General features: G+C 40.1%; 1 pseudogene; it reads right to left on the reverse strand.

Annotated features, from left to right (window-relative positions):
- Nucleotides 1–270: 270 nt before the first annotated feature.
- The window catches only part of LOC130027126 (cysteine-rich PDZ-binding protein-like), a 60,249-nt pseudogene continuing 41,027 nt past the window's right edge, over nucleotides 271–19,492 (reverse strand).

The raw sequence follows: 19,492 nt of genomic DNA on the forward strand, positions 1-19,492 counted from the left end.
TGGATTCCTCTACCAATTCCTACATGTGTGAGGTTCTTCGGATCATGTGGAGAGTGATCTTGAGCATGTCTGTGGCTCGGTTCTAGAGGTTTTCAGCTGCTAGGGTTCTGCTTGGGGCAGGGAGGGAAACTCAACCCGCTCCCCTCCAAGGGGGCCCCGGTGAAAACAGCCTGGTGCCGAAGCAGAAGGTTCTTTTTAATAGTCATAAAAATCAAAGCCTTGAACACAGCTTTCCCTGGAAAAACATAATTGTCATAAAGTGTTTTTCTTTTCTAACTTGAGTGTCTAAGTTATTTTGACAATTCAAAGCAGAAAATCACACAGAAAGCCAGGAACGCCATCAGTACTACTAAACAGATGTTTGCTTGCAGTTTTTGGTATCCAAAACTTTCTTCTCACACATTGCACAGATGCCCTTTTTGTAGGCACAGCCCTGGCAGTAATGAAAGCCAGGCTGGTGAACAAAACTTTTGCAATTTTGCAAGTGGAGAACTTGTTCTTCCCATATGGATCAAACCTTGCTTTTTTTTAAAGTCAAAGCTTTATTTTCGTTCAGCTTTCTTCCATCACTTTCTGTAGTATTCCTAGCATCATCTTTCCAAGTGTCTGGAGTAATGACTCTACCAAGTTTCTTCTCTCTTTCTTTTTTTAATTTAAATTTTATTGAATCACCATGAAATAGTTACAAGTTTTCATGTTTGAGTTACAATCACACAATGATCAAACACCCATCCTCCACCAGTGCACATTCCCCACCACCAATTTCCCCAGTATATCCCCCTTTCCTATCCTCCCCCTGCCTCCATAACAGACAATATTCCCCTTACTCTTTCTCTACTTTTGGGCATTATGATTTACAAGGCAGATACTGAGAGATTATCATGTTTGGCCCATTATCTACTTTCAGGCCAAGTTTCTTTTCACACTTCTAGCACACCATCCTGGCCCGATGCAGCCCCTCAACCCTCGGAGCCCCGATGCCTGGGCAGCACTTGCCATAAGGCAAATGGATAAATAGATCATCCAAAAGACCCAGACCTCTCTGTAGGATCCTTAAATTCTGTTTAACATTCTTGTAACTTTATAAGTAACACACCTCCGAAAAATGAGCTATACTTTAATTTTTCCTCCCATACTGAGTTTTTCTCTACTACCCAATAAATTTTATTTTCTAACTCTGAATATCAGAATATTATTATTTAATATTTATATTTTTAATAATATTTTTATTTGTGAAGATATTAAAGAATCTGGGAACTATGAAAAAAACACAGAGACCATGGCCACTTCTTTTACATCACTACCTTAGTAGTTGGGCATTTTTGGAGATCAAGTGTATGTACCCTAGATAACACAACAGTTCTGTTCTGTCATAAAGGAAACATCCAAAGATAGATGAAGCAATATCCAGAAGTGCACAAAAAAAATCAAAAATATGTCTGTTGGAGTGGGGACAGGGCTGACTTAATACACAGATCAGGAGTACACAAAAATCTCCAATATGGGTGGAGGGGGGCTCTCAAAATGTACAATACAACTTAGAGAAAGTCAGGCACAAGGACCAAAGAAAATGGGGAAGAATTCTAAGACTAGATAAACAAAGGAAAGCTCCACTGGACATTTTCCCTGACAGTTCAATAAGGGTTACATTAAAGGTTAAAGATAGTGCTTGAAGTAATAATTAAAACAGCATGGTACTGGAACAAAGGCAGAGCTGCAGACCAATGGAACAGAGCTGAATATACTGACATCTCCTCCCAAACATATAATCATCTAATCTTCGATAAGGGGGCAAGAAAAGTGAAATGGAGCAGGGAAAGCCTCTTTAATAAATTGTTCTGGCAAAACTGGACGGCTACATGCAAAAAAGTGGGCTCAGATCTCTGCCTAACGCCATGCACAAAAGTAAGATCAAAATGGATTTATGACCTCAAGATCAGACCGAATCCATAATGTTTATTGAAGACAAAGTTGGCAAAACCCTCCATGATATTGAAGCTAATGGTATCTTCAAAGATGTCACGCCACTGGCCAAGCAAGTGAAAACAGAGATAGACAAATGGGACTATCTTAAACTAAGAAGCTTCTGCACCTCAAAAGAAACAGTGACCAAAATACAAAGACAGCCTACAGAATGGGAAAGGATAGTCACCAAATACACATCCGACAAGGGGTTGATATCAAGGATATACAAGGTACTGGTTAAACTCCACAAGAAGAAATCACCCAACCCCATCAAAAAATGGGGCGAGGAAATGAACAGAAACTTCTGCAAAGAAGAAATTCGAATGGCAAAAAAGCACATGAGAAAATTCTCTACATCACTAATCATTAGAGAGATGCAGATCAAAACAACAATGAGATATCATTTCACACCACAGAGACTGGCCCACATCCACAAGAACAAAAGCAACTGGTGCTGGCGTGGATGTGGCGAGAAAGGGACCCTCCTTCACTGCTGGTGGGAATGTCAGCTGGTACAACCCTTTTGGAAAATAGTATGGACGATTCTCAAAAAATTATAATTTGATCTCCCATTTGACCTAGCTATAGCACTCCTGGGAATATATCCCAGAGAGGCAAAAAGGTATAGTCGAAGTGACATCTGCAATTGTTGGTTCATTGCAGCACTCTTCACAATAGCCAGAATCTGGAAAAAACCTGAGTGCCCTAGAACAGATGACTGGTTAAAGAAACTTTGGTACATTTACACAATGGAGTACTATGTAGCTGTTAGAAAAGATGGAGTTATGAAATTTACATACAAGTGGCACTACATGGAAAGTATCATGTTAAGCAAAATGAGTCAGAAAGAGTGGGATAGACACAGAAAGATTGCGTTCATCTGGGAACATAAAGCAACAAAACGTGAGACTAACACCCAGGAATGGCTGAGATTAGTACCAGAAATTTTGCTCCATGACTTGAAGGCCAGCCACACGTGCTAGGTGAAAAGGAAGCTTAGATAGAGAAGAGAGCACCAAATAAAGGGTGTGAGGAACCTCTCAGGGTGGGAGAAGCATGCTAAAAGTAGTCTATAGACCAAACATGATTGCCACTCAATGCCTCTCTTGCAAAACACAGGACCCAAAAACAGAGAGAGCTAACAAGGGGGAATGCCCTGCCACAGTGGCAGGGTTGGACGGGGTGGATGGGGGGTGGGAGGGATGCTGGGACCCGTGGTGGTGGAGGATGGGCACTGGTGGAGGGATGGGTACTTGATCATTGTATAACTGAAACCCAAGCACTGAAATTTATAAGTCTATAACTGTACCTCATGGTGTTTCACTAATAAAAATTTTAAAAATTAAAAAAATAAAAATAAATATAGTGCTTGAATCTCAATCCTGGAAGTGTATGTGTGTGTGTGTGGGGGGGGGGGGGAACGAGACAGAAGAAAAAGAGGAGAAAGAGAGAAAAAGTGAGAGACTATTTTATGTAGTCTAAAGAAACATTCCACAAACCTTTTTTCTTTGCTTATGCCAAACTAGTTGTTTATGTAAGTAAAAAGACTTCATTTATGCAGAAGAAGGATTATGCCCTTTGTTGATTACAGAGACAAATTCCTGTGTTTTCTCTTAAAGAAAAAGGGCACAGTCTTGGAAAAAGCTCTTGGATCCCTTCGAATATCTGCCACCACACATCACCAACACTGTATCACTGTCATCACTGTCATCCCATTGATCATCGATTTACTTGAGCGGGCACCTGTAACATTTCTATTCCTCTCAGCCCTGAGATTTTAGCAGCCTCTTCTTATTCATCTTTTCCCAACAATTGGGGGCTCTTTAAGGGTCAAAGAAATGAGACCTGTTGTCATTTCTGTATTTGGCATATCGAATATGCCACGGGGAGCTTGCCAGTCTCTGCTCGTGCAGGTGGGATACTCTCGGTAGTTTGCCTGGCTCTCCGAGAGGCATATATTTATATATTTCTCTCTACCCCATCCGATATGGCATAGTAACTATGCCATATCTGATGGGGCTCAGACCCATCACCATATGTCCCACAAAAATGAGGTACAGGAGACAAGAGTGGGATAGAAATGAATGAGGTTCTGAACAATTTTAAAAAGGGGAGGGGAGTCAAATGCTCTAGTTTAATCAAATTTGAGGAACAAATTAAAACAAGGTGAGAAAGATTATGAGAATGCCTTCATTCCCTCTAAACAGCAAATATTTCCCCTTCAGGAAGTTCCCATAGAGTCAGGGGAAACTGGGTTTATAAATGCCCTCTTCAAGCACTGAGGTTAGAAATTTAGGAGATGAAACCACTATTAGAAAACCTCCTTGGACTAACAGACTAAATGCATTAGATTTTAGGCTCCAGTTTTATATCTGCTCCAAGGTGATATCTATTATGAATATCTTGTTTACAGGAAAACTGAGGCAATAATCAAGAGAGCTGCCATAATTATTTTGTAAAAACAATATCCTCATTTCCTCCCAGGCAAATAATCAAATGGCAGATACTAGGTGCCCATGGCTTGAGCGCAAATGCAGGGCTGAAGTAACTGATAATTCAGGGAATGAGACTTAAATGGTGATACATCTAAGTCTCATCTAAGGTTTAGATAGCAGTACTCTACAATGTTTTTAAAGCTTTTGAGATTTAACAAAAAACTGTGAAACTATGTGTTTCTACAGAGACTCAAAGATCAGATTTAAAAGGTATTTTGGGTTGAACTCTGAAAACCTGGTAGGGCTGAGCATTTTAAAAGTTAATCCTGTACTTACAAATTAGATGTTATTGAATAGTTGTAATATATAGACAAATGAAACGAAAATTCAGTTGAGGGGCTGCTCAAGGAAGTCCCTTCATGAGAATAGAGGAGAAAAAAAGAAACATAATGCAAGAATTATGGTTTCCACTCTGAAGTGAGTAGTTAAGAGGACAATGGACCAGGTCCTCTGCCAAATGAAGTGTGAAAATAGCAAACTTCAACAAAATTGTGTACTTGGCAGTTTCCGTTTTGAAAAAGGCTGTGTTCTTTCTGAGCATGTATCTTTATCCACTTCTCTCTATATGTCCCTTTATTTCCCTATAGCTGAATATCAAACATGAAAGCTTTGTAACTGTGTCTTACGGTGGCTCAATAAAAAAAAAAAAGAAAAGAAAAAAATCTTGCATTCACTATTCATCTCCTTTGGAAATTTTTTTTTTCTGTGAAGGGACAGTCAACAGACTTGAATAACCAGTTAAGATTTTGGACTGGCTTTCATTTCCTGCAAAGAGTTATTTCTCACTCTAGCCTGGATTCACCAGCTCCCAAGGAATTGGGTGGATCATTTCCAACACTGGGAAAACTACAAGTGGACTTCAGATTCAGCTTGACGGCTGCCTAGTAGAGCTAGTGATACCTGAGGGCTGTGCCAAGCTGGGGCTTATCACAGAATTTCATCAGTCATAAAGTTCCCATTCACTTCTTCAGGTGACCAAGGCGAGTAGAGAAGGAAATGAAAAAATGTTTTGATGCTGTTTCTTCTCTCTTCTCCACTTCACATAAGCAACCCAGGAAACCCTACTCTTTCACTGATAGATGTTGCATGTCCCAGCTGAAACACTTTGACTTTAGGGATAACTGAAAATGGAGGATTGAGTGAAAATATAGGAAATAACTATAATTAGCTTTCTAAGACTCTTGCATGCAGGAAGATGGTGGGGGTGGGGCAACTAATGTGTGTTCAGCAAAACAGTGTCTGAAACCTATCCTGCCTAAAGGCATGGAGACCTTTAACACAAAAGACCCATTTCAGATGCCTAAAAAGCCACTAAAATGCAGAACTTTGTATTCCCTGACAAGAGAGGAGACTGGAAGTCCTGCAGTGGGAGACTCCACCACTGGAACAAGGCTAAGCAGTAATATAAATATTTAAAGCAAAATAATCTTCCTAGAATGTTTCTGGAAATATTGTATTGATTCCTCCTCCTCCTCTTCTTCTTCTTCTCCTCCTCCTCTTCCTCCTCCTCCTCCTCCTCCTCCTCCTCCTCCTCTTCTTCTGGTTAAACTGAAGAATATATTGAGTCATAATGAAAGTTTTGAGGATTCTGTTTTGAGTGTATGTGTTAAATTGTTTTCCAGGTCTCTTCAAAATAAAGTTTTACCATGCTTGGGGCTAGAGTGATAGCACAGTGTGTAGGGCATTCGCCTTGCACACAGCTGACCCAGGTTCGGGTCCTGTATGATCCCCTGAGCACTGCCAGGAGAAATTCCTGAGTGCAGAGCCAGGAGTAACCCCTGAGCATCGCTAGGTGTGACCCAAAAAGGAAAAAAAAAGTTTTACCACGCTTAATATAGGGAATTCACTATCTAAAAATTATTATTTATTGGGCTTAAAATATTTTTAAAATAGGGATTTAAACTTATAGTGTGTGGATTATAAAAAGTAGAAGCTTTAGGTAGGGTAAAAAATGGAAATGTTTTGGAAATAAATCTCCCGGGAGAGAGCGCAATAGAACGTCCAGAAGCACATGGCTGCGACCTCTTATACTCTAGCCCACTGATGTACCTAAAGTAGCACATATTTGTTTGGGTATAACATATATGTTTGTAACCTTTTATACAATGGCTTTTTAATTGGCTATAGGATGAAATACAACAATCTTCACTCACTTTCCTCTTATGATGGTGGGAAGGTGCATGGTGGTGGGATGGGTGTTTAAATATTATATGTAATGAACTATTGTGAACAACCTTATAAAAATAAAATAAAAGTAGAAAAAATGAAAATGTCTTGTAGACAAAAAGACTGTCTTAAATTTCAACTTGTGATTTATGAAATTGATAAAAGGGTCTAGGAAAGAATGTGAATGTGAAAGAACAAGCAGAAGATTTAAGAAAAATAAATCTTAGGAACACTCTATTCATTTTCAAACTAATTTAATCTAGTGAACTACTATAAGGATTTTTAGAAAGAGGCTATAACACCTACAATATGGTTCAGTAAGCCATATTAAACAAAATGAAACAAGACTAACTTTTCTTGGTTAAAATAAGAAAAGTATCTCTGAGATTGTGATCAGTTTTATCTCTAAAATTACTTAAGTAAACTGAAGCTTGATTCCAAAAGAGCTATAACTATAACAATATAACATATAACTTTTGAAATCTTTTTTGCATTGGTTAGAAGGATGTTAAATATTGTTTCATAATTGTCTTCATAAATGTTTCAAAACTTTAATATCTTTGACAAAACTTCTTAAAATTCAAAATTTGAAAAACAGTGTGTCTCCATTAAAAAGGAAGGTTATATATGAAACATCTTAAATAAATTCCCAAAACGCACATGGGTTAGGCCCATATGGTACATTGAAACTGAATTAGAAATATTTTTATGCAGAGACACATGCAATCTTAAATAAATGTGTGAATAAAAATATGCATATTAAAAACTTTAATTGTTCTGAAGATCAACTATGGTATAATAAATTCTTAATATTAAGGTAAATGTAAAGGTAAAGGCCCTTCCGTTGATCGTCGATTTGCTCGAGCGGGCCCAGTAACGTCTCCATTGGAGACTTTGTTGTTACTGTGTCTGGCTTAATATTATCTTAGAAAATTTTTTGTTGCAAATTTAAGCAAACCTCCCTGCCAATTGTTTTATAATACAGTACTCAACTGAAAGTATTCAAAGCCATTGACATAATTGTACTAATGTTTTGGCTTCAGAGATGTGTATGGGGGAAATATTTGAAATATTCTCCAGAGCACAAGTTGTCAAAAATCTGAAGATAAAATTTCAGTGATATAAAACAAACTTGAATTTAAAAAATTGGGAGATATAGAAATTTCCTTCACAGGAATGAATGGACTACTAGGATGAATATAATTTTAAGGTGGGTTGTTTGACAGTATATGATATACTCTGCAGATTTTTGAACTGTGGCCTACATCAATTTGACAGATTGTGTTCATTATTAGTAAATCTAAATCAATTGCATTTCTCTTTCCCTGTCACCTTCATATTTTTGTGACGATATGTGTGTTTGCTTAAATACAAGAAGAAATATTCCTCTTTGTAAGTAAAAAATAACTTGGAAACTGTTTATATTACCAAGATATTTATATTACTGAGATGTGAGAGGCTATTCTGATTTAAGAATTAAGACAGATTTCATCTTCAACAAATAGGAAGTAATCCTACCTACAGGATAGGATGACAAAAGTAGTGTTGAGGGATTAACCACAAAGCAGAGGTGTGGCAGGAATCCACAGGTGTATGGAATATGGGAATGCTAGCGGGGCAGGAGAAGCAGTTCTTCTGCGAATATGACATCAAACATAGCCTGGGCAATGGAGTGCCAAATAGCCTGTGGGAAAAGAATGTCTCAATCCAGTATAATCCTGCCTCCTGCTTCTGTAGCCACAATTGCTGAGAGTATTTAACAGTTTCCTTTTATTCTTAGGCTCGGACTCTGGATAAAAATCCTTTGAGGGTGTGAAACAATCTTTCAAGCCACCAACCTGGATTTGATTCCTGTCATCCCATATGGTCCCCCCAAGCATTACCAGGAATAACCCCTGATCCAACATCACTGGGTATGACCCAAAAACCAAACTAAACAAAGAAAAAGCTCTGAACATGTCAACACATTTAAGAAAACTTTATCTTGAGATGGTCCTCGTGTCTCTGTTCCTTGCCAGAGTACACCGTGACCTCTCATTCCCTGAGTCTGGGATCTGAAGGCTGTGTTTTCACCTCCTAGTCACTGGGGCATAGCCTGCCAGCCCTTGGAACACTGTTCTCTTCCCTAGTGCTAACAGATCTATTGATCTTCAGAAGGCCCTGATCTTTCTGGTTTTATAGTCATAGGTAAAAGATGGAATCCAGCAGAAGGGACTGCCATCCACCAAACAAGGTAGAGACACAGGTTTCATAAGAGGACTGTCCTATCCAGACATAAAGGGAGCCTGTTCGACCATATCCACACAATAACCAAGCTCATTGAGGTTTCTCGGGAGTTTAAGATGCCGCCCTGTCTAACGTTCATTGATTTAAAGAAGGCCTTTGATTCTGTTGAGACTGAAGCGGTCATTGAAGTCCTAGCTAATCAGGGCATTCAAACTCAATACATCAGGATCCTCCGTGAGCTGTATTACGGATTCATTACCAGGATCTCACCATTCTACAAAGACGTAATCATTGATGTCAAGAGAGGGGTTTGGCAGGGTGATGCCATTTCACGGAAACTCTTCAGTGCCACCCTCGAGAACATCATGCGACGACTGTAATGGGAAGGAATGGGAGTGAAGATAGACGGTCGGCAACTACACCACCTCTGCTTTGCTGATGACATTGTTTTAATAATACCAAACATTAGCCAAGCGGCACAAATGCTGGCCGACTTCGACCATGAGTGTAGAAATGTCGGACTACAGCTGAATCTTTTTTTTTTATTTTTATTTATTTATTTTTTTACAGTTGTAGATTTACAATTTTTTTTGTGCTTGGGTTTCAATTATACAATGATCAGATACCCATCCCTCCACCAGTGCCCGTTTTTCACCACCATGGATAATATCCCTCCCACCCCCATCCCCCCATCCCCCCTGCCTCTGTGGCAGGGCAATCCCCTGTGTTCTCTCTCTCCATTTGGGTGTTGTGGTCTGCAAAAGAGGCATTGAGTGGCAAACATGTTCAGTCCATAGTCTACTTTCGACATGCATCTCCCCTCCTGGGAGGATCCTCCAAACATCCTTTATTTGGTGCTCCCTTCTCTATCTGAACTGCCCTTTCCTCTAGGATACCCGGCTGGCCTCTAAGTTATGGGGTAATCCTCCTGGTGCTGATCTCAGCTATTCTTGGGTATTAATCTCATACTTTGTTACTTTATATCCCCCAGATGAATGCAATCTTTCTATGTCTATCCCTCTCTTTCTGACTCATTTCACTTAGCATGATACTTTCCATATTGTACCACTTGTATGTAAATTTCATGACTTCATCTTTTCTAACAGCTACATAGTACTCCATTGTGTAGATGTACCAAAGTTTCTTTAACCAGTCATCTGTTCTTGGGCATTCAGGTTTCTTCCAGTTTCTGGCTATTGTAAAGAGTGCTGCAATGAACAAACAAGTGCAGATGTCACTTCGACTATACATTTTTGCCTCTCTGGGATATATTCCCAGGAGTGGTATTGCTGGGTCAAATGGGAGCTCAATTTCTAATTTTTTGAGAATCGTCCATACTGTTGTCCAGAAGGGCTGAACCAGTGGACATTCCCACCAACAGAATCTTACAAAGACAATGTTTATGAGAAACAGCCTCGTTCCTGACGCTCCATTCGCTCTCAACGGAACGACCATCTCTGAATGCAACAGTTATGTGTACCTAGGTTGAGAAGTCAACATGACAAATGACCTGGCACCCGAGCTGCGCAGGAGGAAGAGAGCGGCTTGGAAGGCCTTCAAGAGCGTCAAAGAAATAGCTAAGAGGATGAAGAACCTCCGGCTCTGGGCACATCTCTTTGATTCCACTGTTCTTCCTGCATTAACATACGCCTCAGAGACCTGGGCCCTACGCAAACAGGATGAGAATGCTATTCCGGTCTCCCAAAGAGGAATTGAAAGAGCTATGCTTGGAGTATCACGTTTCATTCAAATGAGAGAAAGAATCCGGAGGTCGGAACTCTGTTGTCGATCAAGAATCAGGGACGCTGTCTCGTTTGCCAAGGCATCAAAAAATCAGATGGGCTGGTCACATAATGAGATTTAGAGACAACCACTGGACTAGAGCCATTACCAACTGGATTCCACAGGACGTCAAAAGACCGTGTGGCCACCCACCTACCAGAGGGTCAGACTTCTTCATCAAGACCACGAACGATCGGTTTGAGGTTCTTCAAGTTCCTAGAATGAACAGACGCCATTGGGCTACACTAGCACGCGACAGGAACAAATGGAGACGTTACTGGCGCCTGCCCGAGCAAATCAACAATTAACAGGAAGTCAAGTGATCAAGTGATCAAGTTACCTTCTTTATCTGTGAATGACATCACTGTCCCGTCCTTCCACCCTTGGTCAAGATTATGATATTCTGGTCCTGTCCCTGTGCCATCTGCACATCTCAGATTGCAATAACTTGACTTTGTTCTTATGCCAGTCACTGTCTTCTGAGTGCATTCCTGGTCTGAAACCTGCAGTGAAGCCCTGTACTAGGAGATCCCATGCTGAGGTCTCCTCAGTCGTCTGTCACTGAGCCTTACTAGGATCACAGTTCAGTAGCTTCCTGTACCCTTGGCTTTCTTTGGTTCTCCACCATAATCACGTGCAGTGGGTGTGATGTTACAGTAGGCAGTATCTCAGGTTCTCGTCCTCAAGCAGTCAGAATTGAAAGCAAGAAACCAGAGATAAAATGGCCAAATTCAAAGTATATTTTATTTAAGAGTAGAGAAAAGAAGAAAGAGAAACTGCCAGATTTATGAGAGATGTCTTCTTAATGAATCCAGAGGGGAAAAAAATCTTTCCCTTTTTATACTTTTTTAACAAAAGTTGGGTTGGTGAGCATTTATTATTAAATTAAAGCAGGTGGGCTAGAAAAACAGAGATTAAGGTGTTGAGACACGTTGAGACAATTATCTTCTGGTGCTTGAAGATCTTCTAGATTATTCAAGCTATCAGGCACACTGTAGGCCCACCTTTCTGCAGTTCATACCAACAACCCCCTCTTCAGGACCATGTTCCTAATCTGCCCTTTCCGGCCTCCTCGTCCCTATCTGAGAACCCTGCTATCCTGCAATCTGCTTGGGTGTAAGTGTGCTGAGCTGAGAGCTTCTTTTTATGACTTATTGTTTTCCACCCCTAGTCATTCCATTATCTATTTTCACTGGATACTTTTTCAGAGAGATTTTAAATGACCAATTAAATTAATTCCTGCCTAATATAGTCAGAGGAACTCACTGTCACCAGGGATAATGCACCAGGCAGAGATATATGGACAAAGAGTCACAGAATCAGCATTGCCTACCACAGCTGACTCCCTTACTGCTTGAAACATCCTGCCTCTAGGAACCCACATGCTGTTAGCAACCTCCTCGTGACATTAACAGATTCAGGAAACATGAACAGAAAGAGCTTTCTAAGTGTAAGTAGAAATTTACACCTAGACCTAAAAATAGGAGCACAGACCATCCTGTGTTACCTATTCAATCAATAACTACCCAATCTCACAAGTCCTAACCCTTTTCTTAGAAGACAAAGTAAGGAAAGATAAGAAAATTCTTAAAAGAGGAGTCTCCGTCAAACTCCAATGGCAAGCTGCTCAGGTTTTGTCTTTTTTTTTTATTTGGTCACACCCAGCGATGCACAAGAGTTACTCCTGGCTTTGCACTCAGGACTTACTCCTGACAGTGCTCGGGGGGCTTTATGGAATGCTGGGAATCGAACCCGGGTCATCCTTGTGCAAGACAAATGCCCTACCTGCTGTGCTATTGTTCCAGCCCTTCAGGGCTTGCATTTTCTGAGAACTTTTGGACTTCGGGTTTCTTGCTTACAATAAAACTTCCCTTCCTGATTTCTGTGTTTTGTGTTCCAATGTTGTCAGCCTGACTCAAGAACCTGGAAGTAAAACCCATGCAGAGTGCATGTTAACAGTTGGAAAAGCTGCTTTGAAACAAACTGCCCTAAGGATATGGCATCTGGATCCAAGACTGTGTAGCATGGCAACAGGCACCAGAGCAGATGAGATCTGTCCCTGCATAGCAGATAAGACCTGTCCCTGAATAATGACCTAGTAGGGAGTGTCTGGTGCATTTTACAAGCACCAGGTATTAGTCTTGAGTCTCACACCCCAAGAATTTTCACCTAACTGCATTCCTAACTGTAGCATCCAGTCGTAATTGGGATTGGGCCAAGCAAAGCAGAGTTGGAAGGTCAGAAATGCTAAACTTGATGTGATTGGACCTTCCACTTAAGCTGAGACCCTCTATAAATTATGTGTGTATCTGGCAATAAAGTGAGTGGCCATCAGCTGTCCCCCGAAGTAGTTTCTTCATGCACCCATCATCCTTCACCCCATGTGTGTCCGGACCTGGTGCACAACGTGTCTTTTGTCCGTTCCCCAACAAAAGACTGTGAAAAAACAAGTCTTAATCTCACAGTGACTGAAACCATAAAACAGTTGAGGGCCTTTTGGAGAATGACTTTGCAACCCTATAGCATTATAGAAAACCTCTTCATGCAGCAATAAGGAGGGCTGGTTTTGAGCCCCTCAGGTGGAATAAGAGCTGCCAGGTGGCATTAAACTCTTAAAGATCATTTACTTTCAGATCTGTTTTTGGCAATACCTAATCTACATAAGGCTTTTACCTTATATGCATCTGAAAAGCACAAGGTCTGATAACTCCAAAGCTGGGGGAACTCCTAGACCTGTAGGTTACTTATCTAAAAAGCTTGACAGTGTGGCCCAAGGTTAGCCGTGATTACTCTGAACTGTGGCAGTAATTGCTCTTATGGTAGGAGTCCATACAACTTATTCTAGAACAGCCACAAGAACTCTAGACTCCCCCTCTCCCCCATCAAGTTGAGAGCGTGCTGGAAATAAAAGGCCATCAATGGTTGATAGTTGGGACTGACAAAGTACTAAGCCCTACTCTTGAACTTTCCAGGAATAACTCTTAGGAACTATCAGCAACCCTAAGTCCCTTACAAAGAAACCTGTAAAATAACAGATCACATGTGAATGGATGTGATCAAATGAGAACAATTCAAAATATAACCCTCTGTATAATCCAGGTGAAACCTTGTTTACTGATAAACACAGCCTTGCACATGACAGGATATGAAAAACCGCAAATGCTGTTTTAAGTCTGACCAGGACAGTTAGTGTATGTTAAAGCCTTGTCAGGGAGAATTTCTGTCCAAAAAACATAATCTACTCAAGCCTGTCAATGGACTAAAAAACTTAGATTTAACTTTTGCACTGACTCTAAATATGCTTTCCTCTTTCAAGGACAGGCCTCCAAGGGACAGCAACACAGGCAGAGCTCTGCTGCTGCCACTAGGAACCCAGCTCCAGGAACTCTATATCTCCCAATCCAGGTCAGAAGCCCAGTGGGTGTGACTTCCAGAGCCACTGCTGGGCATGGGCTGGGATGGCTATAAAGCCGCCTTGAGGTATTCTCTCCTTCCATATACCATAATAACCATAAATTAGCCTCTTAGGTGTAACTTTCATTAGGGCAGCCTGATCACCAAAAACACATTAGCCAATAATTCATTCAGCTTACCTCAATTAATATTGCACCAAAAGTACAATAGTAGCAGTGAAGCCCACCAGGCTTAGTTAGTGAAGAAACTAACCCAGATAACCCAACCAGTAATAATGAGCTAGATAACCTCACTGACAAGGGGTTTATAAGGGAGCTACTGAGGATGCATAGGGAGCTAAAGGAAACAATGGGATGCACCATCAATAAAGCACAAGAGGATTTGAGAGCACAAGTGAGGAAAATGCAAACAAAATTACAAACAAAAATGACAGACCTTGAAATCCTGGTAAGTGAATTGAAAAATTCAGTGGAAGGCCTCAGCAAAAGAGTACAGCTTCTGAGGACAAAATCAGTGAGCTCTAAGATGAGGTGCAGAGAATCTCCAGATAACAATAGAAAATGGAAAAGAGCCTCAAAATAAAACGACAGATGTCAAGAGAAAATCGGGATGAAGCCAACAGGAATAACATAGGAATCACTGGAGTCCCAGAGGGACAGAGAGAAAACCCTGATGAAGAAGAAACCGTCAAAGATATCATTGCTGAGACATTTCCAGAGCTGAAGAGCACATGAAAGCAGATTCAGGAGGCCTGAAGGGTACCAGCTAAAAGAAATCCAAATAAAAATACAACAAGACACATCCTTATTAGAAAAAGAAAAATCATAGACAAAAATCACAGAGATAAAATTCTGAAAGTAACAAGAGCAAAGAAAGAAATTGCATATAAAGGAGCATCCTTAAAATTTACAGCAAACAGGTGGTAGGCGTGGCTCTGGGGCAATGTGCCCAGAAAACCAACCCAGGGAAATGCAAGACCCACCCCCCACCCCCCACACACTCCTTTGGCCAAGGTGCCCCTGAGCACCCAGGCCAGAGAGGATCCCCGGCAAGATCTAGAACCACATCAGAAGTGGGACTTCAATCCTGCTCAGGCAATGACTCGGCAAACTCCCCCACAGGTATAGCAGCAGCAGTGGGCATGGCCTCTGGGGCAGCCTCCGATCACAGGACCGCAATTATTTTCCCCTTTTCTGGCACTTTGGACTCACATCTCAATCTCCATTACCTAATTCTGAGGAGGATAGCTTGGCTGTCACAAACACATTATGCCAATAGTACAGTAACCTGTTCCAATCTCACCATAATAAATGTGAACAGAAGAAACTGAACAAGCCTAATATAAATGAACACATCCTCCGAAGCTGCACTAGAGGACTCACATAAGCACAGAGGAGCACCAAAGAGGAAGTTAGTATCCTAGAAGGGGAAAAAGGTGACCACCATCAACAGAACTCATCAGAAATTCTTTCTCAGAAGGAGAGCGATAGCACAGCAGGTAGGGCATTTGCCTTGCATGCGGCCAACCTGGGTTCGATTCTTCATCCCTCTCAGAGAGCTTGACAAGCTACTGAGAGTATCGAGTATCTCTCCTGCACAGTAGAGCCTAGCAAGCTCCCCCGTGTCATATTCTATATACCAAAAACAGTAACAACAAGTCTCACAATGGAGACATTACTGATGCCCGCTCAAGCAAATCAATGGGAGGACAGTGCTACAGTGTTACAATTCAATAAAGAATAGAGAAAAAATTAAGCTACGGAAAACAGTGTCTGCCCCAAAAGAAATAACAATTAAGCACTAGATGGGCCATAAAAAAAGACACTGAGATAATTAAGGGAAATAGCCAAGCTTAGGAGACTGCCCTTAATTCTTGTTGAGTTGTGGTACTTATACCCTATTCCTATAAAATGCCTATTAAGGCAGAATGTAAGAAAGAAAGGAATAAACACTATGACAATTATTTTCATGCTTTCTTAAATACACTGTCCACTTTGGATCAGGAAAATCTTATCTCCCCCAAGATCTAATGCTTTTAAAAAGTTGTCTAATTGATTTCATTTTTCTTTCAGACTAATAACTCTGAAACCCAATAAACTATTGACTGAGCTCCATGAATACTAAATACTAAGTTGGCACAAGATTTCACACCTTTGCATACTTATAGGCAATGTCTGTGTCCGTTAGTTAACATGAATAAATTACAGAAGACAAACTATCATCCATGTACTCCTTAAAGATTTAATGGGGTGAAATCTCTAGGGAAGAAAATGGCAGGGATCATTTCTCATGCCATGCAGAACAAGTGAACTTCAGGTGCAGCTTGATAGTGTCTTCATGTTGCTGGTGAGATGTGACGCTTGTAGACTTATATTAGTCCTTTTTTCCTAGGTACTTCCCTGAGTGAGAGAGGTGGGCAAAAAGGGGAGTCATAGATTCCTTTCTTGATATTATTTCCTCTTTCTTTCCCAATCCACCTTGTAGCCACCCAAGGAACATTCCTCCTTTGCTGGTGAGTGCCAGTCTCCCACTGGCAGCAAGGGATATCCTAATTCTTCCAATGAGAGTAATCTCTCCTACTGGCAACAAAAACATGCAAAATTGGGACTATTTAAACCACTACACAAAAACCTATACAGCACAGTTTGATAACAACAAGTTCCTTTTCCATTCTTGGGTTTATCTACTCTGAACACTTTAGGAATATATTGATATTTTTCCTTCCTTCCTTCCTTCCTTCCTTCTTTCCTTAATATAATTTCCATCACTCTGTCCTATCTTGGGGCTCACTAACACAACACTCACTTTTCCTGGAAACAACCCACCAGCCACCACCACAGTACTAATATCCCTCTAGATATGCTCAGTTCAACAGTTCAAATTCAAAGTGAGCTTTTAATCAGTTTCTCTGTTCCCTTATTTTTCACAAACAATTTTTCAATCTGAGAAACCAATACAAATTTAATAACAGAGCATCCACTTTGTAATTTAACTCTTCCTCTCCTCAACACTTGAGTACCCTTCTTCTCCTTAATGTCCCAGGTTCCTTATCCAATTCATTAGTTCAAAAATAACTGTCTGTCCTACTTACTCCAGAGTTTATATCAATTTTCAGTTATACATATGTAATTGAAATTGTTCTTTTTCCTTCTGCTAATGTTAATTGGCTTGTTAAACCAGTTCAGAAAAGACCTTAAAGAGGTAAGAGACAAGTTTCCTTCCACCTCTACAAGAACAAAGTTTATATTGTTATTTGCAATCATTAAGATGGTGGAGAAAAATTATTACACAAAATTTACCTTTTTTTTTGTTTGTGGGGGGTACTTGACAGTGTTCAGGGCTTACTTTTGGCTGACGGGTTTTCAGAGGACCATATGAAGTTCTAGGGATAGAACTGAGTTGGACTCAGTGCAAGACAAGCTCTTTACTATCCTGTACTATCTCTCCAATCCCAAAATTTACTTTTTTAAAAAACTTAGTCAGGGGCTGGAGTGATAGCACAGCATTTGGGTAGAGCATTTGGCGGACCCTGGTTTGATTCCCAGAATCCCGGATGGTCCCCCAAGCACTGCTAGAAACAATTCCTGAGTGCATCTGACTCCTAAGGACAGTAGGTACAAGGGACAGACAGATTGCTCCATAGCTGGAAGGCTGCCTCATGAGCAAAGATGAGAAGGCAGCTGGAATAGAGAAGGGATTGCTAAGAAAAAGATGGCTGGAGGAATTGGTCGGGATGGGAGATGTGTGCAGAAAATAGATGAAGGACCAAACATGATAACATCTCAGGGTCTGTATTGCAAACCATAATGCCGAAAAATAAAGAGAGATTATGGGGAACCATATCTGTCATGGAGGAAGAGGGAGGGTGGGAAAGGGGGTTATACCAGGGATATTGGTGGTGGGGAATGTGCACTGGTGGAGGGATGGATGTTTGATCATTGTGTGATTGTAACCCAAACATGAAAGCTTATAACTATCTCACGGTGATTCAGTAAAATTAATAATAAAAAAAAATTCCTGACTGCATGAACCAGGAGTAACCCCTGTGCAACGCTGGGTGTGACCCAAAAAGCAAAATAAATATTAATTAATTAATTAAAGGACTTAGTCTTAAACAAAAAAATCAATCTAAAGTTTCTATTTTATGAACATAATATTTGGGCCATCCTGAGCTGTTGTAACAACACCAAAGAAGAAGCATCTAATCTTCTCATTTCTCCTTTCTAGTTTGTTGTTTGAATCAGTCCCACTCACACACACACCGTTCTGCCTCAATCCACTCACTACTTTAATTTTCAAATGATGATATCCTATCTTTGATATTGGTTTCTATTTCAGTCCTTAAATATGGAAATCAACCATGTTTGTATGCAACCTTTTATATGCAAAAGAATCCAGCAATCAGTATGCAAAAGGCAGGTGCTTATTCCCAGGGTCAGCATCTCTCCTACACAGATATCCACTGGCAGATATTCAAATGCAGAATTGCTGGCTTTGTCACTGTAAATGATTTAAGCCAGTGAAAGGATGCTCCATTTGTTTGCTGAACAGCGAATTGAAATGGAAATGGTAAACTGAGTGCATTTCCTTTGAAAGTCTCTTCCTCTCTAGTGCCAATTACAGAATATGAAAGGAGCACTCCACTTGGCTTGCTCGGGATAATAAATCACTAAATTGGAAGCTTTGGTTACCTTGCTGATTTTGATAAGAAAATTAATAGAATTAGGAGCTTATCTGCCCAACCAGGGCACTCACAATATGAAAAAACTAAAGAAGGAAAAAAGAATAAACAGGAAAAAAGAGGAAGAAAAAAATCTACTTTTATGCCTGGGGTGTCTATATTTTTTCCAAGTGACAGGGAGAGTTTGGATAAATTCTTGAGGATCCCCTATGGTGATAAAGCTTTGTTGAAAACAAATGCAAAAAGCACTATCAATTACTGTCTACTTGTTCTATTTTTATGCATAATTAAAGCTGAATAATGACATCAGATAGATAAACATTAAATGAAGCTTCACCAAGCAAAGTCCAGAAGTGGTCTTCCTAACAGACTTTTTACTTTTTTATTTTTTAAATTGATAACAGGTTTTATTAATCTAAAAATTAGATTTTAAATTAAATTAAATTTTAATTTAATTTAATCAAAAATTAAATTTAAATCTGTGGAAATCTAAAATTAAAAATTTGTGAAACTAAGATTACTTTTAGAAAAATAATCTCCCCCTGAAAGCAAAGATAAGCAAAGATAAGTGCCTGCAATAAAGCTACTGTTTTCAAAAAATGTTGTTTAATTTAAAGGATCCTTAATAGTCTTTCCTGTGGCTCTTTCTTCTTTAAATATATCACAGTCCTCCAGTTGTTCATCGATTTGCTCAAGCGGGCCCAGTAACGTCTCCATAGTGAAACTTGTACTGTGTTTGGCATATGGAATATGCATCACGGGG

This window comes from Sorex fumeus, unplaced genomic scaffold (assembly GCF_029834395.1).
Source record: "Sorex fumeus unplaced genomic scaffold, SorFum_2.1 ptg000036l, whole genome shotgun sequence".
In the NCBI taxonomy this organism is placed as follows: Eukaryota; Metazoa; Chordata; class Mammalia; order Eulipotyphla; family Soricidae; genus Sorex; species Sorex fumeus.